A 23781-nucleotide genomic window follows, 5' to 3' on the forward strand; every position below is an offset into this window, starting at 1 on the left:
TCCCCACCCACCCTTCCCCCAGCCTCCGCTGGGTCCCGCGTCGGAGCTAGCATTGGCCTTCCCCATCCTGGGAAAACAAATTCAGTTAGCAACAGAGGTAGTTCCTGCTTGTCCGGGGGCGTGTCGCGGGCTCCGGGGTGGACCGGGCCCGGCATATCTCCTCATAACAATCTTATGCGACAGGTACGCTGCTACCAACGCCGCTTCCCATTTCACAGGCCGGGAAACTGAGGCTCAGAGGTCACTGGCCCAAGATCACGCAGGGAGAAGGCAATCGCAGAGCTGGACTGTTGGACTCCAGCCCCCAGGCAGATCCACATCCCTGGGACCGGAGGTCTCCCGAAGTTGGCAGCAACACGTGCCTTCATCTGGGGCGCCCCTCCCCTGCCTTTCTCGGGTGAGAGCAGGTTCTCACCCGCATCCCTGGTCCCTTATCTGACAGGTCCTCTGACCCAAGCACCTGGGGGCAGTGAGGCTCCCAGGGGACTCCCAGGAATTCGGGTGGCTGCTTATTCCCCATCGCACCGCACACCAAACCCTGCACTTGGAGGGCACACTCCAAGGCCTCACTTGCTAAGAGAACTGCTCAGTTGTAGAAGCTCCTTTAAAAAAAAAAAAATCATTCATGGCTATAAGAGGTGTTCTGCTTCTAAAGGGGGCTATGATCTTTACAAACAGTCCCCCTAACAGTCCCCTCAGGGTTATAGGTCTGAGTGGGCTAAAGTGGGTGGGTGAGTGGAGGTGGGTTTTTGTCTTTCTCGTTTTCTTTCTTTCTTTGCTTATTTTAACCATGGCCTTTAGCCCTAAGGGCTAAGCATGTGTGCTTGCAAATTGCATTGGCAAGTACTGTGTTGTGTCCAGGTTAAGTTTAATATCCTCCTTCTCCAAGGGGACTTTATAAGAAAAGGAGGCCATGGCAAAGTGCCACACTCAGCCTTAAACTGGAAGAAGAGCCTTTTTCTGAAATGCTTATACAACAGCAAAAGGGTTATGCTCAAAACTTTCCCATTCATACCCTCTGAATTCACTCGGGGTGGGGGTGGGGGGGTGCTTATTAACTCTGGCTGTCAGAAATTCTAGGGTTTCGAACAAAACCACACTTTAAAAGTTCCCAGGCTGAGGGAGGGTAATCAGCTCTGTAATGGTCTCTGTGGACATGCCCGGGCACTGAAAACCAACGGGGAAAGGAGTCTTTTTTTATTTTTCAGCCAAGTCCCACAGTAGAGGTTCCTGGCTCGTGGGACACCCCCTTGCCCTCCCCCTCAAAAGAGGTGGGGGTCTGGGGAAGACCAGCATGGTACAGGAAGGGGAAGGTCAAGCAAACTAGGGGCCCTGAACGGGCTCTCAGCTCTGATTCCCTCCCCTCCATCGTGGTGAGACGGGCCCCTTCCCTGGCAGGCTTGGGGGACAGGGGGTGAAGGCCAGGCACTGGCCAGGACTAACGGACACTGGCTCTGATGTGTGAAAAGCAAACCAATGAAGCACACTGCTCAAGTGGGACCTGGGGCAAGTGACTGAATCCGGAGGAAGCGGATTCTACAAGGCCTCCGTTGCTTCTGCATCCTTTCTCCCTGCAAAGGCAGCTTCTTTTGCTCCTTGAGAGGGCTTGTGGCAATTCCTGGTCACAGAACTTGATCTCCTAGCCTTCCTTTACCCCTCACTCCCCCAGAGTCAGAAACTTCTGGAACGGGTGCTGACTGCAGGCACTCTGTCCACACTCCAGGGCTGGCGGTGAGCGAGGGAGTCCTGGGAACTTGCAGAGCAGCCTTAATCTCCACGAGGGCTTCCCTGGTGGCTCAGATGGCCAAGAACCAGCCTGCAATGCAGGAGACCTAGGTTCGATCCCTGGGTTGGGAAGATACCCCTGGAGAAGCGAAAGGCTACCCACTCCAGTATTCCGGCCTGGAGAATTCCAGGGACTGTATAGTCCATGTGGTCACAAAAAGTCAGACGCACCTGAGTGATTTTCACTCATCATCTCCACGAGGCCCACGAGACGCTGAACTTCCAGGCAAAGGCTTGACCCGGCCACAAGGCCTTTGCTCGGCCACGTGCTGACACCATATGATCTAAAAGGGGCTGCCTTCCGTGGAGCCCTCTGGGCACCCTCTTTACATGGTGACTTTGTGGGACCCTCACATCTGCAACCTTAGGAAGCAGGTAGCATCAACCCATCTTACAGAGGAAGACACAGGATCTGAGAGGTCTAGTAACTTCTCTAAGGTCACACAGTCTATTAGCAGAAGAACTGGGACTCACTCACACCCTGATGTACCAGACTCCAGCTCATGTGCTCCTAACCACTGAGACATACTGCCCCCTGTTGGGAAGGTTTTAGCTGGGCACAGGTGAGTTTGTGCTCACCTCCTCCCAGGAAGCATCCGGTACAGAGAGTCAGAATTGCAAAGGGCCTCAGGGAGCACTCAGACCAGGGCTGGATCTCGGTGTTATCCTCCCCGGACCACCCACACCCCGGTCACTCAGAGTAACAGTCTGGTAACAGCTGGTTGGAACTCTGTGTTAAGGAGGATTCTGAGGAGCAATGATTGATTAGTTTTGTTTGGAGGAGCAATGATTGATTAGTTTTGTTCGCCACGTGCTCAGGAAGGGGATTCTGGTTTTTTCCTAAGATTTATTTATTTATTTGGCTGCACCGGGTCTTAGTTGTGGTTTTCAGAATCTTTAATTGAGACATACACACTCTTAGTTGTGGCATGTGGGACCTAGTTCCCTGACCAGGGCTCGAACCCAAGCCCACTGCATTGGGAGCATGGAGTCTTATCCAGTGGATCACCAGCGAAGTCCTGGGAAGGGGATTCTGACAAGGAGGCAAATAATTGCCAGTCCTGAGCCTGGGTTTGAAGAGAGAGTTCTGGACAGGGCCAGGGAGGGGATATGGGTTTTGCTCCCTGCTCAGGGCTCTTTCCACCTCAAGGGATACAGGGAGCATGGTCAGGTGTGCCACCATCTCACCACCCTTGCCCCTGACACGTTCACCCTGGGAAGTTGCACACAGGTCACGAAAGTCCATTTGAGAGAGCTATGTTAGTTCTGGGGCTTCCCCGGTGGCTCAGCAGTAAAGAATCCGCCTGCAATGCAGGAGGCACAGGTTCAATCCCTGGGTCGGGAAGATCTCCTGGAGAAGGAAATGGCAACCCGCTCCAGTATTCTTGCCTGGAAAATCCCATAGATAGAGCAGCCTGGCGGGCTGCAGTCCATGGGATCGCAAAGAGGTGACTATGACAGATTAACTAACACACACTTGAAGCGACTGAGCACACACATTAGTTCTGCCTTTTTAAGGAAATTAATGCATAGCACTCCAGTGTTGCCAGGAGACAAACCCTCGTCCAGGGCCCTGGTGGTGCAGGAAGAATTATCTAAACTTCTAAACACTTAAAAAGTAGGAGCAAGAGGGGATGTAATGTACAACAGGATAAACATACTTAACAATCCGCCTACAATGCAGAAGACCCCTGTTCAATTCCTGGGTCGGGAAGATCTGCTTGAGAAGGGATAGGCTACCCTCTACACTATTCTTGGGCTTCCCTTGTGGCTCCCCTGGTAAAGAATCCACCTACAATGCGGAAGACCTGGATTCCTGGGTCAGGAAGCTCCCCTGGAGAAGGGAAAGGCTACCCACTCCAGTGTTCTGGCCTGGAGAATTCCATGGACTGTATAGTCCATGGGGTCACAAAGAGTCAGACACAACTGAGCGACTTTCACTCACTCACTCACTGTGTGTTATATACGAAAACCGAGAGAGTAAATTCTGAGTTCTCATCCCCCCAAAGATATTTTTCCATTTCTCTAATTTTTCATCTATATGAGATGATTAGTGTTCATTAAACTTATTGCATTAATCATTTCATGATGTAGGTAAGTCAAATCATTATGCTGTACACCTTAAACTTATACAGGGCCGTATGTCAACTATATCTCAATAAAAACAGAAGGAAAAAAATAGGGACAATATCCTACCTCCTGCATAGAAATACTACTAGATTTTGCCCCAAGAACACGTGTTTTTGTTTTTTTTTAAGATTATCTACTGTGAGAAATTTTTTTAATAAAATTAAATTATAAACAGCCCAATTAAAAAAATGGCCAGAGATCTTAATGGACACCTCACCAAAGCAGATACACAGATGGCAAATAAGCATATGAAAAGATGTTCTACATCATGTCATTAGGGAAAATGCAAGTGAGACCAGCAGTGAGACACCATCACACATCCACTAACACAGCCCAGATCGAGAACACTGGCAATATTCAGCGCTGCCGAGGATGCAGACAAACGGGAGCTCGTGTTCGTTGCTGGTGGGAATGCAAAATGATACGTTCACTGGAGAAAAGAGTTTGGCGGTTTCTTACAAAACGAAACCAACTGTTCCCATACAACCCAGAAAGCATACTTCTTGGTATTTACCTAAAGGAGCCGAAAACTTATATCCACACAAGAAGCTACACATAGGTGTTTACAGCGGCTTCATTCATAATTGCCCAAACTTGGAAGCAGCTACTTGGCCTCAATATGTGAATGGATAAGTAAGCAGTGGTCCATCCAGATGACGGAATAATATCCAACAATTAAAAAAAAAAAAAGAACTATAAAGCTAAGAGAAGACATGAGAGAAGTTTAAATGCATGAATGAAAGTGTTAGTTACTCAGTCCTGTTTGCAACCCCATGGACTGTAGCCTGCCAGGCTCCTCTGTCCATGGAATTCTCCAGGCAAGAAATTCTTCAGGTAAGAATACTGGAGTGGGTTACCACTGCCTTCTCCAGGGGATCTTCCCAACCCAGGGATCAAACCCCGGTCTCCTGCATTGTAGGCAGACGCTTTTACCCTCTGAGCCACCAGGGAAGCCAATTTCTCTGAGTCACCAGGAAGTTTAAATGTATATTACTAAGTAAAAGAAGCCAGTCTCCAAAGGCTCTATATTGTATGATTCTGGAAACTACACGACATTCTGGAAAAAGCAAAACTATGCAGAGAGTGAAATGATAAGAGGTTGCCAGGAGTTGGGGGCAGGAGAAAGGGGAGGGATGAATAGGCAGAGCAGAGTGGATTTTTAGGGCAATGAAACTATTTTGCGTGATACTATAACGGTGACTATCTGTCATTATATATTTGTCCAAGACCAATGGACTTCCTTGCCCCCTATACGTGTCAATTTAGGCTCATGGACTATAACAAACATACCACTCTGGCTGGGGGCAGGGGAGGGGGAGTGGAGGGCTTCCCTGATAGCTCGGTTGGTAAAGAATCCACTTGCAATGCAGGAGACCCTGGTTTGATTCCTGGATGGGGAAGATCTTGGGCTTTCCTTGTGGCTCAGCTGGTAAAGAATCCGCCTGCAATGTGGGAGACCTGGGTTCGATCCCTATGTTGGGAAGATCCCCTGGAGAAGAGAAAGGCTACCCACCAGTATTCTGGCCTAGGGAACTGCAGGCCATGGGGCGACAAAGAGTTGGACACAACTGAGCAACTTTCACTTTCTGGTGGGGGATGTTGATAGTGGGGAGGGTGTGTACATATGATGGGGGCAAAGGCTATGTGGGGACTCTCTGTACTTCCTGCTCAATTTTTCTGTGAACTTGAAATTCCTCTTAAAAATTAAAATCTACTTAAAAGGGAAAATAAAAAATTAAAATATAGCCTATGGTATGCTGGTAAATATTTTAACAACTGGCTCTCTGGGAAAGGGGACCCTTAATTTATAGTGTTTTCCAATTTCTGGAGGATAGATACTTCTACAACAGCCAATTTCTAGCTATAATGTGACATCAATTAGGGTAAAATTGTGTGGAGACACACCAGTATATAGTATTTCCACTAACTAGATATAAATAATCCCAAGAACATACCTAGATAACAGTAAAATGTAGTAAAATTACTAGAGGTAAGTTTTGAGTATATATTGCCTTTATTTTAAATATGTGCTGTGCTGTGCTTAGTCACTCAGTCATGTCTGACCCTTTGTGACCCCATGGACTGTAGCCCATCAGGCTCCTCTGTCCATGGGGATTCTCCAGGCAGGAATACTGGAGTGGGTGGCCATGTCCTCCTCCAGGGGATCTTCCCAACCCAGGGATCGAACCCAGGTCTCCCACATTGCAGGCAGATTCTCTACCATCTGAGTCACCAGGAAAGCCCAGTTTTAAAAGTAACGTGTATAATTGTAAGTTTATATAATTTAACTTTTGTGAGCATCTGTATTTGACAACCAGCTTCCAAAATTCTGGAAATTTAACAGTTGGTTCTCGTGAGCCAGCACTAGCTACACCACTGCGATTTCCAGCCCATCTAAGGGAAGTGGTCTCGGCTTTGCCTATTTCCTCCCATCTTTATCCATGTGCAGGCGTCTTTTGTCAGAGCTGGCAGCATGCTGCACAACCTGTTTTTGATCTGCAAACCAGGCGTCATAGTGACTAGCAGCCCCCCCAGAAAATGGGGAGTAATTATGGAGGCAGAAAGGGGGAACTGGGGTCCTTAGTCCAAGCTGGGTTGGGGGTGGCAGAGGTGGAGTGTTCTGAAAAAAGAATGGGACTTCCCTGGTGGTCCGGTGGCTGAGACTCGTACTCCCAATGCAGGGGCCCTGGCCAGGAAACTGGATTCTGCATGCTGCACCTAAAGTAATCCTGAAGACGGGAATGAAAGACTGAAGATCTTGCATGCTGAAACTAAGACCTGGGGCAGTCAAATAAATAAGTAAATATTTTTTAAAAATACTAAAGGAAATCAGTCCTGAATATTCATTGAAAGAACTGATGCTGAAGCTGAAGCGCCAGTACTCTGGCCACCTGATACAAGGGACTGACTCATTGAGAAAGATCCTGATGCTGTAAAAGATTAAGGGCAGGAGGAGAAGGGGATGACAGAGGATGAGATGGTTGGGTGGCATCACCAACTCGATGGACATGAGTTTGAGCAAGTTCTGGGAGTTGGTGATGGACAGGGAAGCCTGGCATGCTACAGTCCATGGGGTCACAAAGAGTAACTAAACTGAACTGAACTGGAAAAAAAAAAAAAAAAAGAATGCCAAGCCCCACCCCTCCAGACTGGAGAGTCTGACTCAACAGGTTTTGGGTGGGGTCTGGACATGGAACTCACTGACAGCTCTCTAGGTCATGCAGCTGTGTAGTCAGGGTTGGAACCACTGACAATGCCAAGTGCATGATCACTGGCTATTAGACTGGCCTAGAGTCAAGTCCCAGCTGCAAGCCACTTACCCAAAATGAGTTTCTTCATGTGCCAGATGGACATCTCCCTCCAGGATTGTCATAGGTGCTATCTCAGGTAACCAAGCACAGTACAGGTACAGGGAGGGAGAACGGGAAATAACGATGGATCCTGTGCACATGCGAGGAGAGATTCCTGTGTGCAGGGCACCATGCCAAATGCACCACCCTGGGAGATAAGCATTTACTCCTCTTTTACAGATGAGGATGCAAGGCTCAGGGAAAAGGAGGACTTGCCTAAGGTCGTCCAGTGAGCTGGAGCAGTGTCAGGATTCAGACCAGCGCCGGCAGCTTATGACTTAGGAAGTGAGTGCTTTGGGGGCTCAGAGAAGAGCTGGGGGTGGAGATGGCAGGAAAGCTTCAAAGAGGAGGTCTTTGGAGAAGAGATGGGAGTGTGCAAAGGGGTACAGGAGTGTCTCCTTGTGCCATGGGACCAGTACCACTAAGCCAGGGGCCTCTTAAAAACCAACAGTATGGAGCATTCCTGGCCTCATGTATACTTCAGCTCTTTTCTCTGAGACCCTCCTTATTCATAATTTATGGGAAGTCTCAGCAGAGTGGGGGCTTGCCATTTCATTCTATAAATGAGATAGGGATGCTAGGCTCAAAGTCACACAGGTGGTATGGCAAGAACTGGTTAACAGTGGGCTCCTACTCATCCTACAAGACCCCACTTGAAAAACCCTGCTCCACAGAACCCCTTGTGCACATGTCTGCTTCAGCCTCCTCATACTAGCAAATACGGTCCTCTATCTCACCCCCTACTAGGCTATGAGCTCCAGGTGCCTCTTTGGATGTAGTATAACTGAAGGGTTAGTTGCTCAGTCCTGTCTGACTCTTTGTGATCCCATGGACAGTGCCTGCCAGGCTCCTCTGTCCATGGAATTCTCCTGGCAAGAATACTGGAGTAGGTTGCCATTCCCTTCTCCAGAGCATCTTCCCGACTGAGGGGTTGAACCCGGGTCTCCTGCATTGCAGGCTGATTCTTAACCATCTTCAGCCACCAGGGACTGAAGAGAAGTAGAAAGAGCAGAAGAAATGTGAGCCTAGGGAGCCTTCCTGGCCTTTCTCCTTCAGCATCAAATAGACCTTGTCCTGACATTGATGTGCTTCTTGGAGGAAAGGTGAGATGGATGTGTATTGCACATGTTTAGGGAGTGGGGAGGAAGCTCCAGACAGAGGGACAGATGCTGAGATGGACAGCTCATGCTCAGTGACCACACCATGGAGCCTGGGTCAGACAACCTCCTTTCACACCATGAGACCCTTCCAGTCCTCAGGTGTTAGTTGCTCAGTCATGTCAGACTCTCTGCGACCCCATGAACTGTAGCCCACCAGGCTCCTCTCTCCATGGGATTCTACAGGCAAGAATATGGAGTGGGTTGCCATGCCCTCCTACGGGGGATCTTCCTGACCCAGGGATAGAACTTGCATCTCTTACGTCTCCTGCATTGGCAGGCAGGTTCTTTACCACTAGTGCCACCTGGGAAGCCCTCAAAGCCTTTTTCATCCACACTCAGTAACAGTGCACAGCAGGTGCTAGCACTACCTTGCTTTACAGGAGAAACAGGCACAGAGGGTTGGTGTTCCTGCCTGAGCTTGCCCAACTGGGATCTGAGCTAGAGTGTGTCTACTCGCTCTTACTGCCTGGGCCTGCTACCTTTCTGCTCCCCACATCTCAGGTGGATAAATAGGAGTAGCCATCCCCTGTGGGGTCTTATCATGACTGCATGGACTCAGGGACAGTGACCAAAGTGGGCTGCAAGGGACTTTCTCAGTGGTCAAGTGGTTAAGACACCATGTTTCCACTGCAGAGGGCGGGGGCTCGATCCCTGCTTGGGGAAATAAGATCCCGCATGCCACAAGGCTATGGTTTTTCCAGTAGTCATGTACGGATGTGAGAGTTGGACTATAAAGAAAGCTGAGCACGGAAGAATTGATCCTTTTGAACTGCAGTGTTGGAGAAGACTCTTGAGAGTCCCTTGGACTGCAAGGAGATCCAACCAGTCCATCCTAAAGGACATCAGTCCTGAATGTTCATTGGAAGGACTGATGTTGAAGCTGAAACTCCAATACTTTGGCCACCTGATGCGAAGAGCTGACTCATTTGAAAAGACCCTGATGCTGGGAAAGACTGAGGGCAGGAGGAGAAGGGGATGACAGAGGGTGAGATGGTTGGATAGCACCACCGACTCAATGGACATGAGTCTGAGTAAACTCCGGGAGTTGGTGATGGACAGGGAGGCCTGACGTGCTGCAGTCCATGAGGTTGCAAAGAGTCGGACATGACTGAGCGACTGAACTAAACTGATGCCACAAGGTGTGGCCAAAAACTAGGGAAAAAGAAAGGGTAGGGGAGCGAGTCAGGCTGCTGGTTCTGTGACCCTGGCAGGTCATTGCACTGCTCTGTGCTCAGTTTCCCTGTCTGTATAGCATGTCACTGGGCTTCCCCAGTGGCTCAGTGGTAAAGAATCCACCTGCATTGCAGGAGCCACAGGAGACACAGGTTCGATCCCTGGATCAGGAAGATCCCCTGGAGGAGGGCATGGCAACCCACTCCAGTATTCTTGCCTGGAGAATCCCCATGGGCAGAGGAGCCTGGCAGGCTACAGTCCATGGGGTCACAGAGTAGGACACAACTGAAGCAACTTGGCATAGCATGCCACTCATGATTGTGGTGAGGATTCCATGGGATGATGCCTGGAAAGTGGTCAAGACACAGGACCCACAAGTGTCTCTGTGGCTGACAAGCACTTGGTCAGCCCTCTGTATGGGTCACCTATCCAGAGGGGTGGGTTGTATAGACCAAGCTCCCAGCCAAACCAGGGGCCCCTCTTCGCCCTTTCCCTTCCATGAAGCATCTCTGAAGGCTGAATGCAGCCCACGTCTCAGGCTCCAGGACTGAAGAAGCAACCTGCCCCCGTCATTCTACCCCACCCCCCTCCCTCTATCCCCCTCTGCAGGGGGCTGCACGGCAGGGGGCTGTCCCTCAGTCAGCACCAATCAAATATGGAAAAGAGCCTGCAGCAGGCTGGGTGTATGTGTTTGATTCTTCCCTAACCAGGGCCTGGCCCCCACCTGGGCACCTCTGATTTCATTAGCATTCTGCCCAGCTTCCCCCCTCCTCCCACCAGACCCACCAAGGCCCCCTACTCAAAAAATCAGTACGGTGGAGTTTTGTTTTTTTTTTTTCAGAGAGGAGGGGAGGGAGCCCCAGGTGGAGGAAGGGTAGCTGATTGTGAAGATGAATTCCAAACCTCCTGATGAGCAGGGACCTCTTTCTAAGCTGGCCCTACCAGGGAGGGAACCAAAGGGAGGGAGGTGCCATCTCAGATACATCCTACCCCCAACCCCCTGGAACTTACACGAGCCCAATAGCACCTCCTTACAGTTTGCATCCTCTATACCTCACTCCCCTCACCCTAGTCCTGACCTGGAGAAGAGCCAACGCACAGGACCAAAGTCTAGAATCCATACTTAGGAGCCCCTGTCCCACCACAAACATCCCACCAGCCTCACTCTGTCACTTCCTGTCTTCGCGTATGCTGTTCTCTCTGGCTGGAATACTTTCCCCACGAAGCCCGATCTAGTCTTCACCTCTCAGCTTAGGCACCACTTCCTGTAGGAATTCTCCTGTCACTACTCAGAAAGGCTCGTCTGCCTCCCCAGATGCTTCAGTAGCACGGCCTAAACTCGCTTGGACTACACCAGTGTTTCCATCTGTCCCTCTCCAGGGTTCTCTGTGTTGATAGCGGTGCCCACAAGGTAGGTGCTCAGGAAACACTGGATGGATAAATGAATGAATGGGTCACAGCCCATCTCAGTTTAGCCTTTAGGCTCACAATGCCTGAGGTCCAGGTGCTTTTCAAAATCTGATCTTTGGGACACCTGAAATACAGTTTCTTATTGCCTCCAAAATACGAGCAGAAGGGCAAGTAACAAATGGTTAATGACATGTGGACCGCGCAATGACTGCATGTCAGCTGGACACCCAAAGTCCACCTCACCCTTGGCTGTGTGTGGATGAAGTCTATTTGACCCGGAGTGATTGATGGTATGGGAGGGGGACACTGATACGTAAGGGGGCCCAGCAAGACTCTCGTGGGTAATACATGTGAAGCCCATGAAGCAGGGCTAGCGCTGTTTCGTGAACTCTACCTTGTGAATGTGCGCTCTGCTGTGTCCAGAAGCATCGCTTTGGAGGCAAGCTCCCTGCATTCCCGGTCCAAGGGGTTCGGTTGAAGTCCCACCCCCCACAGTCCAGCTTTGGCCAATCAGCACGCAGCTCCTCTGCGGCCGCTGTGATTGGCTCAGAGTTGGGCAGGGACCCGATGTGGCAGCAAGATTCAGACAGACTCTGGCTGCTCCATTGTTTAAGCCGGGGATCGAGTCGTGCCTGAAGTTCCACCCTGGATGTTTCAGTTTTGCACATTATCTTAGCTTTTCAAAGCCACTTGGGGCCAGTTTTCTATCCGTTGTAGGTGCCAATCCCGACTAGCATGCTGCCCAAACCCCACCTGGACACTGGCAGAACTAGTAGAGTGCCCCTCACACACATACTAGGGGAACCCCCACCCCCAAGTCTGCAGTGAGTACTGCACCGAGGGACTTGTGGACCTGCGTTTAGAATACTCTCTCCTAAAAAGAATACATTTGAATCAGTTCTAATGAGGTGGATGAAACTGGAGCCTATTATACAGAGTGAAGTAAGCCAGAAGGAAAAACATAAATACAGTATACTAACGCACATATATGGAATTTAGAAAGATGGTAACAATAACCCGGTGTACGAGACAGCAAAAGAGACACTGATGTATACAACAGTCTTATGGACTCTGTGGGAGAGGGAGAGGGTGGGAAGATTTGGGAGAATGGCAATGAAACATGTAAAATATCATGTAGGAAACGAGTTGCCAGTCCAGGTTCGATGCATGATGCTGGATGCTTGGGGCTGGTGCACTGGGACGGCCCAGAGGGATGGTATGGGGAGGGAGGAGGGAGGAGGGTTCGGGATGGGGAACACATGTATACCTGTGGCGGATTCATTTTGATATTTGGCAAAACTAATACAATTATGTAAAGTTTAAAAATAAAATAAAATTGGAAGAATAAAAAAAAAAAAAAAAAAAAGAATACTCTCTCCTCTGCTCCCAGTCCCTCTCCTGCCTTGTTGGCTGTTCGTGGTTCCCTCTCCCGATTAATTTGGGATGTGTTCAGAGGGGCTCCCGTTAGCCACAGCCTTGGGCAGTGGGGACGCGAGAATGAGAGGGCTCTGGGCTGGCTGTGCAGTCGGGATGGTGACTTGTTTCTGAGCCCCAGATGCTCTGTGCTTCTCAACTTAGTCGCATTACCGACCTAGCAATTAATGATCTGTAGAATCCATCCGCCTGCCAACGCAGGAGACTTAGGTTCGATCCCTGGGTCAAGAAGATCCCCTGGAGAAGGTAATGGCAACCCACTCCAGTATTCTTGATGGGAAAGCCCACAGACAGAGAAGCTTGGTGGGCTAGAGTCCATGGGATCACAAAATCGGACACGATTGAAGCGACTGAGCGCGCGCGCGCGCGCACACACACACACACACACACACACACATACACACACAGGCACACTGTGCCATTATCAGTTAATTGACTGTCTCCTGTTACCTAGAAGCTCCTAGGGGCGATGGGCGATCTCTATGGTGCCCGCACAAAATACAGGCTCAAGAAATACATGCTGAGTAGAGGAGCCTCTGATAGCTTCTCTAAAGATGAGGGGTGAGCTTATACACTCTGGGGTTAGTGCGGGCCCCTTTAGGGAGATGATGCGTTAACTGCTATGAAGGGGGTCCCGGCAAAGGCTCCCGGTGGAGTGACTTCGGCCAAAGAAGGGACATTAAAGATGGTGCGGCAGGCATGGGCCCAACTGGAGGAGAAGGGGAACAATGCAGGCCATACTCAGAGGTCTCCATGCCAGAGATGGAAGCCCCTCCCCAGAGCTGCTCCTGCCCCGGCCCCTGTGTGCCCAAGATGGGGGAGGGAGGGGAGTGCTGAGTTCCCCAGGATGGACACAGCCGCTGCTGAGAGAAGGGTGGTCACACTGCCTGCACGCTCCCCACTCCATCTCACCCCAAACTTGCCAGAAGATGAGGGGAATAAACAAGCCCCACCCACACTGTCCACCCCAGGGTGGGGCTAGGGGTGGAGCAGCAAGGGAGCCATCGCCTTATATGGAGCTAGTTTGGGTTAGACAATTCCCATGCTCATGCTGGGGAGACGAGGGACCCTGGGGACCAGCAGCTGCCCGGGGTGTGGCTGGGTCCCCACACCCACGCTGTCTCCGGGACCGCCTGCGAGTTGCTAATAATAGCAATGGCGGCAAAGGTGACAGCAGCAGCTGGCCATGTGCCAGGACTACGTGCAAGGCTTCCTGTCTCTGGACCCTCACCATTCACTCGCCCTTATTCCCACTTGACAGATGAAGAAACTGAGGCTAGGAAAGGGTAAGCCCCAGGCCCAGGAAGTCAACTGGGGTCAGTCGGACTCGCTGGCCCCACTCTGGCCCTCCTCTCCCTAGGGCCCTTGGGTGCATTAGGAGGCCTCTGGCATACTGCTGACCCCCTGGAGCTGCTGCCCTCCTGCCAGAACCCAGGAGAAGGTGGGAAGAAGAAAGTGTGCATTGCAGAGGGCAGCCCCCTTTCCCAAGCTCTGCTGTTCCAGTTGGAAGTAAGCAGCAAAAACATTCGCCACAGTCCCCAAGAAGTTTCCTTGAACTGAACTCTCCAGAGGCCCACATTCTTCCGCGGGGGGCTCCAATCTGGCCCCTGGGTGCCACAGGGGACACGTCCCACCCGTGGCCTCAATGGAATGGGGCTCTTCCGGCTTGTCTCCCTCCCCGCTGATCAGGGCTCCATCCCACGCTGTCTGCCCTGTCCGCAGACCCACTGTTCACTTAGATTTCCATCTGGTTTTTGTTTTAGGGGGTGGAGGAAGGGGAGGGTTTAGGGAGAAGCTAAGAGCTGGCACCCGATGGAGGTTAACCCGCTGCATTTGCTTCTCTTCTTGGCGCCCCAAGCTCTGTGCGTTTCCCCCCTGCCATCCGCCTCCGCAAATCTCAGGGCTGCTTGATCATCACATAACCTGCTTCTGATGGACGGTTAGACATCAGAGCCCTGGGCAGAAAAAGGAGCCAGCATCAAGATCAGCTTTCTCAGCATTCCAAACACCATGTCTAAACCAGCTTAGCTCAAGCCAGAGATCAGCTGAGTGCAAGTGTGTGTGTGTGGGTGGGTGTGGGTGTGTGCACGCACACATGCAAGTTCTAGATGTGTGGTGAGAACCCATCTGTAATTCCTGAAGGAGCGTATCTGAGTATCTCAGTTTTCCTCCCCAAGCCATCTTATCCAGCGACCCTCTAGAAGTTGCAATTAATCTCTAATTTGCATTTTTAACCTCAAATGCCACATTATAAAAATAGTTGTGTTTTATAGACGGTATTTGTCATGAAATTATACATGGTTACAATTTATACCATGGAAAAGAAAGCAAGCTGCTCTTTCTGCACGGGGGAATGCCAGCCTGGGTCTGCAGCAAAGCCCCATCCTCCTAGAGAGGGGACCCCAGGTCACTGGGCAGAGCTGGGCAGAGGCAGAGGGCTCATGGTCCTGGGTGTGCATTGGATAACTTGACTCCTTTTTAGAAAGCATCATTAAAGAGCCAGCAGCTCCTGGGACCCAGAACTCTATTCCTGATCTCGACTCCTCTTCCTGCGGGGTCTTGGGAAACTTCTCCCGCCTTGGTTTTTCCATCTTTAAAAGGGGGTTTGACAGTCCTAAACTGGGTATCTGCTTCTTCCCAAGTGTCAGGGAGCATGAGAAAGAAAACAGAGAGATGTTTACTGCACGCCTCCTGGAGACCAGAGGTGAACCCCTGCCTGCTTGACTTCATCAACTCCACTGAACAGCCCAGGCCCCAGGTACCGGCATTGTGCCCATTTTGCAGATGAGGAATTTGAGGCTCAGAGAAATGAGGCCCTTTTCCAAGATCATCCGGGAAACAAGGGTGAGGTTGGAGCTGGAGTCCCACAGCTAAGCCAGGCAGCATGCCCTGCTTGAGAAGGTGGGGGACTCCCTGGGATATCGGGGCCAGCTCTCTGCTTCTATGCCTGGGTCATTGTCAAGCTGCATATGAACAACAGGAGCAGGCAGTCCCTGTCCCAGGATCCTGGCCGCCTGCCTGCCTGGGTCAAGGAGCAGTTCTGATTTCTTTCTGGCAATCCTCTGCCCGGCGCTCTCACCACTCTCATCCATCCCTTTTTAAACAAGCCAAGAAAGGCTGGGTGAGGTCGGAGTCAGCACAGCCCAGGGGCTCCAGGCCAGCAGGGGTGGGGAACACCACGAAGACAAGGGTCCAAGGCCTGGAGCCCCCATGGCCTCCATACACAGCCCATCTTTCTGGGTCTCCGCTTCCTCCTCTGGGAAATGGAGCCATAAGACTGCCTACCTCCTGGAGGATCTGGGAGAAATTAATGAGATTTACACAGAGGGCTGAGCACAGAGCAGGTGTGCAATAAATGGTCCTGACTGTCGGGGTCTCAGTGATGATGAAGGGGAACACACTCCAAGGCCACTCAGCGCACCCCAGTCATCCAGCCCCCGACTCAGCCACAAGCACCCCATACTCCCTCCACTCCTCCTGGGAGGCAGGGTTTGCAGTCAGCCTGGGCCTACCTTCCTCATCTTGTCAAGGAAACTGCCATCCCTGAAGCCCTGGTGTTGGGTCTGTGACAGGTGCAGTTGCCCCACTGATGGAGTGGCGAGCCCCACTCTGGGCAGGGGGACACCCTGCCTCGGGTTCTGCATGGCTCCTGGACCCACCCTTTCCTGACACGGGTTCTTGGATCTCAGAGAGAAGGTGTGCTGGGGCAGACAGACAGCGCTTGTGGTCTGCTCCTTTGGAGATGGGGTGCCCACGAGGCTCCGGGCAGCCAGGACACAAGAGGTGTTCCCAAGTTAGCCATTCACTTCCCAGATGACAGGAGACATACCAGGGTGCTCTGCGCACCCCCAGTACCCACAAGGGGCACAGAAAGCATTCCCACCCCTCCTAACACAAAAACTGCCAATCTTGAAGCAGGCCTTGCTCATTGGTCCTCTCAGTGGGACTCCCTCCCACTTCCTCTGCTCCTGGAAAAGCCCCTCTCTCTCTCTTCTGGTGTGCTGAACAACATGTGGAATCTTAGTTCCCCGACCAGGGACCGAACTTGTGAACCCTGCATTGGAAACATGGAGTCCTCTGTATCTGCTGTTCCTTCCATGTGGAGCACCCTTCCCAACTTCTTCTGGTTAACTTCACTCATCCTGTAGAGCCCTTCTGAGAATCCACTTCCTCCAGAACGCCTTCCCTGAACCTCCAGACCAGGTAGGTGACCCCACTATCTGTTCTCATCTCCTTTATAGCAGAGATCACACCTCTTTGTTTCTTGATGGGACCCCAGGATCCAACCCTCAGACTAGCACGGAGTAGTAGATGCTCAAGAAATATTTCTGGAAGGGAGGCTGGAGGGAAGCCTTCCCCATTTCCTCCCCTTGGAGCTCTGATCTGCCCCCAGCTTGAATCCACTGCAACGGCAATAGATTCCTTTAAACGACGACCCCACTTTCAGCCGCATTAGATCTTGGCCTTTTCTTTTTTCCCTCCCCGTGAAACCAGAGTAGTTCATTTTTACTTCTTGTCTCCAGCAATTTCCCACTTTGAGCTCTGACACTCTCCTCGCTTGGGGGTTTGGTGGCAGGGCAGCCGGCTCGGCAGGAGAGGCTGGCCTTCCAATTAGAACATGATGTCTCTCAGAAACTCGAGATTCCCAAAGGCTGGGGGCCCTCCCAAGCCGCCCCCAACTCCCACATCACAGCATAGCCCAGAAGCCCTCTGTCCTGGCAGTATGGGTCAGACTCTGCACAGGGATGTGTCCCCGGAAAAGCAGTATCTTAGCCACTGTGGAGCTTTGGGGTAAGAACCGAGGGAACCAGAGGGACAGTCCCTCCCTGGCAGGGGCTATGCTGATTCTAGCAAGAGGACACTACGGGGCTTCCCTGGGGGCTCAGCGGTAAAGAATCCGCCTGCCAAGAAAGGAGACACGGGTTCGATCCCTGAGTTGGGAAGATCCCACATGCTGCAGAGCAATGAAGACCTGAACACCGCAACTATCGAGACTGTGCTCTAGAGCCCGCAAAACTCAACTACTGAGCCCATGTGCTGCAACCACTGAAACCTGGCAGCCCTAGAGCCTGTGCTCTGCACAGAGAGAAGTCACCGCAATGAGAAGCCCGAGCACCGCAACTCGAGAAAAGCCCGAGCAGCAACGAAGACCCAGTGCAGCCAAAAACAAATATTTAAAAAGAGGACACTGTGGCTCTTGGGCCATCTGAGGGCTCAGCACAGAGTGGTCAGCGTTGAACCTGGGCTCTGGGGACCACAGTGTATTTCCTGGGTGACCTTGGGCAAGTCACTTGGCCCTTCTGAGCCTCAGTTTCCTCATCTATAGTGAAAGTCGCTCAGACCCTTTGTGACGCCATGGACTGTAGCCCACCAGGCTCCTGTGTCCACGGGATTCTCCAGGCAAGAATACTGGAGTAGGTAGCTGTTCCCATCTCCAGGGGATCTTCCCAACTCAGGGATTGAACCTAGGCCTCCCGTATGGCAGGCAGATTCTTTAAGGTCTGAGCCACCAGGGATAATACCGCACCTGCCTAATAAGGCTGCTGAGAGAACTCAGCATGAGGCAGCTTGTGAAGTCCTGAGCTCGGGCCCAGACAGAGGTAAAGAACTGGGCATCAGGGTGCTCCTGACTCTGCTCCACTCGCTGGTTAGGGACAAGCATGATCAACCTAGACAGTGAGTTAAAAAGCAGAGACAGCACTTTGCTGACAAAGGTCCGCATAGTCAAAGCTATGGTTCTCCCAGTACGGATGTGAGAGCTGGACCATAAAGAAGGCTGAGCATCAGAATTGATGCTTTTGAACTGTGGTGTTGGAGAAGGCTCTTGAGAGTCCCTTGGACTGCAAGGAGATCCAACCAGTCCATCTTAAAGGAGATCATTCCTGAATATTCATTGGAAGGACAGATGCTGAAGCTGAAATTCCAATACTTTTGCCTCCTAATGTGAAGAACTGACTCATTGGAAAAGATCCTGATGCTGGGGAAAGATTGAGGGCAGGAGGAGAAGGGGACGCCAGAGGATGAGATGGTTGGATGGCATCACTGACTCGATGGACATGAGTTTGAGCAAGTTCTGGGAGTTGGTGATGGACAGGGAAGCCTGGTGTGCTGAGGTACATGGGGTTGCAAAGAATCGGACACGACTGAGTGACTGAACGACTCATCTGTCCAGTGATGCCTCAAACAACAGGTGTGTGCACGCAATGAATGAATGAATCAGTTCAGTTCAGTTGAATGAGTAAGTGAATTAATGAATTACATCCAGTGTTCTGGGAACCAAATAGCAAGGCATCGCTTGGAAGGGGACTGGGAGGGATGGAGTTTCATATATAGTCTTTTAGGGGAAGGTTGGAGAAGGCAATGGCACCCCACTCCAGTACTCTTGCCTGGAAAACTCCATGGATGGAGGAGCCTGGTGGGCCGCAGTCCATGGGGTCGCTCAGAGTCGGACACGACTGAGGGACTTCACTTTCACTTTTCACTTTCATGCATTGGAGAAGGAAATGGCAACCCACTCCAGTGTTCTTGCCTGGAGAATCCCAGGGATGGGGGAGCCTGGTGGGCTGCCGTCTCTGGGCTCGCACAGAGTTGGACACAACTGAAGCGACTTAGCAGCAGCAGCAGCAGGGGAAGGTGGAAAGACCTGTTTTCTGTAGCCTCATCACAAGGGAAATAGGGAACAAAGGGCCAATTTCTCTTTTCTCCCATTTCTGGGACGTTTTCCTGGCCTTTCCTCCCTCATCTGAGATGCACACCCCCGCCACCTGATTTGAGTTGTGAGAACCGTGCTTCAGGTCCTGGGGGAGGCAGCCACGTGTCCAGCCACGCGGGGAGGACCTTGCATCTTGAGGCATCTCTTGCTTCAAAGCCCACGGGGTTAGAGGTGGGGGGCGTGGAGGGGTGCTGGCCTCAGGGAGGGCAGGGCTGGGCTGTACTCTCTCAAAGGTGAGTCCATCCTCTGCCATCCGCACAGACCAGGCATTCCCGAGGGCAAGGGGCACGGCAGATCCAGGTCTGAACATCCCCCTCACTTACTACATCCTCAGTTCATGCTTCATGGGGTCATGAAAAAAGATGCAGACTCTGAGGCTCCAAACCTCGGCTCCTCCGCCCGCCGTGGGCCCTTGGGTGAGTCACGCAACCGCTCAGAGCCTCAATTTCCCCAGCCGTCTTGAGAACGGCAGACCCCCCATATGACCTTCTCACGTGATCAGCTACTCTACTTCCATCACTTCCCTAAACCCTTAAAACCACCCCGCAAGGGGCACGATTCTCCTCCCCTTGACAAACACGCTCAGAGAGAAGATGACACTTGCCAAGGTCACACAGCTGGCCAAGCCCCAGCCCCGGCCCTTGAGTGGACGGCTGAGATGCCCTGTCCAGAAACTATCCCCTTGCAAAGAGACCCCTGGATTACTGGTTCTCTTCTGCAAGAGGAGAGGCCTGAAGACTGGGTTGGAGGAGGATGAGAAGGCAGAGAAGGAGGACCCCAGGTCCACAGGGTCCCGGAGGGGAGGCCCAGGAGGGAAGGGGAGGGGTGCCAGGGACTCCCAAGGGCCCTTGCCCACCTGGGGTGGGGGGCGGCCAGGGCCTGAGCCCTGGACGATGCCGGCTGCCCGCTGGCTGGACCGGCCGCCTGAGGCACCATCTTGAGAGCATTAGGGGCTGCTGTTCACAGATGTTTTCTGTTACATGTTATTTGTTAGTCTAATGAAAGGAGGTGCACGGGCTTTCAAGACCTCGGAGTTCTGCGGGGGTTTTATATGGGAGGCCCGCGCAGAGCTCTGGCGGCAAGAGGAGGCCGCGAGGCCCCTGCCAGGCGCGCCCGGCGGCTCCTGCTTTGATTCCGAGGTTTGCAGCCATCCGCGTGGTAATTCTAGCTCTGGTTAAATGTCATTTTTAATAACGCCATCTCTGGCATGTAAACGGCTGCGCCCGCGGCAACAGGGGCAGCTGGGAGGGGGAGGCTGGTGGTGGGGGGTGGGGGGGGTGGTGGAAGGACAGGCAGGGAGGGAGGCGGGATTGGGGACCAGTGGACAAAACCCTCAGGGGTGGTGGTCACCGTCCTGGGGGCATGGATGCCCTACCCTGCGGACCCTGCTGAGGAAAGCCTGCAGCGTTGTGAGGGGCAGAGAGGGTGGGGGGACAGGGAGGAGCAGGCCAGACAGGCCAGACAATGGGAGGGGGCTTTTCCAGTGACAAGTGATAGAGACCCCCCAGCTCAGGCTTCTGACCCCCACCCCCGACCCCGTCACCCTGGCAGCGAGAGGGAGTCAGGATGCTCGAGGGGAAGAGACAAGATCTTCCGCGTGGGAACGCCCCCTTCAGTCCAGCTCTTTGGGAGCCTTGGGCTGGCACCCAGTGGGTGCCCGCTGAGTGCTGGGAGGTGCTCAACAGTGATTGTGCTCCCCTAGACCCAGCTGTGCGGCTTCCAGTGCAGTCAGGTCTCTGGGGAGGCGGAGGCTGGGCTGGGCCTTAGAGCAGCAAACACCGCCCCCCACACACATACTGGCCCCTTCTAGATGCTTCCAAACGATGCCAGTCTTCCCTGGCGGCTCCAGTGGGCCTCTCCATCCTCTCACGAGAGGACCATTATCCCTGCAGGCAAACAGGAGGACGACAGAGGGGCAGAGTTAACCCTGGAAAGAGCTTCCGAGAGCACAGCGGTGCACACGCTGTGATGCCTATAAAAATGACTAGCCTTGTTTAGTCGCTCAGTCGTGTCCGACTCTTTGCGACTCCATGGACTATAGCCCTGCCAGGCTCCTCTGTCCATGGGATTCCCGAGGCAAGAATCCTGCAGTGGGTTGCCATGCCCTCCTCCAGGGGTTCTTCCTGACCCAGGAACAGAACCCAAGTCTCCCGCATTGGCAGGCAGATTCTTTATCATCGAGCCACCTGGGTAGCCCCCAAAATGACTGGGACTGTGCCAAACGCAGAGGCCCAGGTCCAGGCTCCAGAGGGTTTCCTTCCATAGGCCGACACATGGGAACATGCATTTCACCTGCTCCCAGGGTGATTCGAATGCAGTGATTCCTGGGCCCAGGTGTTGACAAACAGAAGGTCCGACTCCCTCACCAGGGGACACTGAGGCACACAGAGTCAGGGAGTGTCCCAAGCTGTAAGGCTGGGCAGGTCCTGGTTCCTGACTCTTAGTCCTCCTCCTCCTGCCTCCAGGGCAGCCACAGCACAGGTGACACGCCCTTGCCTCGTCATCTCAGCTCTGGGTGGAAAAGCCTTTGGGGAAGCTTCCAGGTCTTGTAGCCCCTGGGCATCCCGCTCTCACTGCCCTGACCTCCCCCCAACCCGGAACCTTCTCTAAAGACCACAATGCCCCCAGCATCCCCTACCACCCATCCTCAGGCCGCCAGGTCCCAGCTTCTCGACTCCTCTGCAACTCATCGCCCCAGCATCCTTCCAAGGTCCCCACTGCCCATGCCCTGGCTGCACCTCCCAAGCACAAGAAAGCGGAAAGGATCACAAAGAGGGACCCAAAGTAATGTCTTCCAGAGCTGGCTTCACTTTTAGGACGCAATAAAAAATATCATGAGCCGTAAAGGGCCCCAGGTGGATGGCGTCCTGTCATCACGGGGGCCCCTCGGAGCCGGGCTGGGAGCAAGCAGCTTCCCACATGTGGAAGGGACACGGGGCGAGGGGCCTGGCTGGCAGGGTGGGGGGGCCCAGCCCGAGCATCAGGGTCACGTATTCAGTGACCTTCATTCCCAGGACACCTGGAGATTCCCTGGCTCCTGGGGAGGCATGGCCTCTCGCTAGCAGCAGCTCGGCTCCCTCTGGGCGGGGAACACCCTGCCCCCTTGCCCCTGGGGGCTGCCGGGCACCCCCATCTCCCTGCGTCTGCTCAGCATGGGCGCCTGCCGAGACCACTTTTCCCAACTCTGTCTAAACAGGAAGCTCCCACGGTGCCTTTCTACTCACCACCTCGCAAAAAGCACTTAACCCCTGGCCCTGTCCAGGCGCAATCTGGCTGCGATCTGGCTGCAATCTGGCTGCTGGTCTGTCCACCAGCGGCCTGCGGCCACCCTGGCTGTCAAGAGCCTGGACCTGATCATCTGGGCCAGGCTGGAGCCTTCGGGACAGGGGTGTGAAGGTGGGTGTGGGTGCAAGTGTGTGTGTGTGAGAGAGAGAGAGCGTATGTGTGTGGGAGTGAGTGAGCAGGTGTGTGTGTGGTGGTCGTGTGTGTTGGGGCGGATGGTGTGTGTCCCTGTGTCCGTGTCTGGGAAAGCCACCATGTGGCTCCCAAACGCCAGCCAGAGTTATCACCGACCCACCGCAAAATGAGGAAAACAGGGGCAACTTGCAAGCTTTCTGGTTAAGTAAGTCTGTTTTAAGGACCATTCTCGACTCTGAGATGAAGATGCTGAGAGGTGCTCGCTTGGATAAAAGGATGGGGGCAACAAGATGACAGTTGTTGTCAGTAAATGGCTTTTCTTGGCCACTTAAAAATGCGTTTCAGTTTATCTTTAATTTTTTGGCCATGCCACCTGGCATCCCATCTGGGGACTGAACTCGCGCTCCCTGCCGTGGAAGCATGGAGTCGTAACCCCTGGATGGCCAGGGAAGCCCCTCTTGGCAACTTCTAAAACTGCCCCACTCTATGCCAGTTCTTCGAAGTGCCTGGAAATTCTCACCGGGGCTTGAGATCTGAAAGTCTAAGCAGCTGGTAGGAGCTCAAGGCGAAACACATAGTGGGTGATCGGAAAACAATTGCTGAATGCAGTGAGTGAGTGAGTGAATGAGTGAATATGGGAGCAGGCGGTAGACAAGAAAAGAAGTCCTACTGATGGTCCTCAGTCAGGGACCCTCCACAGCTCTCCCCTGTCCATGAGGCCATTCTGGATGTTTCCGGGCAGGACTTCCACTCACTCTTACATCTTCCAAGCCACCCCTCCCCGCTACAAGCCAGACAGTCCCCATGCTGCCAGGCCTGACCCACCTCACCCCCAGCCCCAACCCCAGGACCCAGGTCACACTGCTGAGAATGTGGAGAAGACCCCTCCCCTGGCTGCCTCGTGGTCCCCTGAACACAGCCTACGCCAGCCTGGGAGTGGACATCCCTGGTCAGAGCACCCAGCATTCTGGGGGCTCCAGGAGTGGCTTTGGCCAGCAGTGGAGGGCAGGGGTTTGGGGACAGGCCTGGGCTGGAATCCCATATTCATTTGTGTGACCTTGGCAACCACTCAGCTTCTCTGAGCCTGTTTCTCTCTCCATAAAATGGGTATAATAAAAGGACCCACTTCTGGTTGGTGTGAAGACAATGAAGGGTGAAGCACGGGGGTGCCCTGGCCAGCAAACAGTAACCGGTCACCCTCACCACGTAC

The 23781-nt window shown here is 52.8% G+C and overlaps 1 protein-coding gene across 1 annotated transcript in view; it reads right to left on the bottom strand.

Annotated features, from left to right (window-relative positions):
- Positions 1–23781, bottom strand: part of PRRX2 (paired related homeobox 2) — a 52006-nt gene that overhangs the window by 21612 nt on the left and 6613 nt on the right. The gene's annotated exons all lie outside the window — the stretch shown is intronic.

Source organism: Bos grunniens, chromosome 11 (assembly GCF_055505025.1).
Source record: "Bos grunniens cultivar Pamir isolate PY7600 chromosome 11, Bosgru_T2T1.0, whole genome shotgun sequence".
Taxonomy (NCBI): Eukaryota; Metazoa; Chordata; class Mammalia; order Artiodactyla; family Bovidae; genus Bos; species Bos grunniens.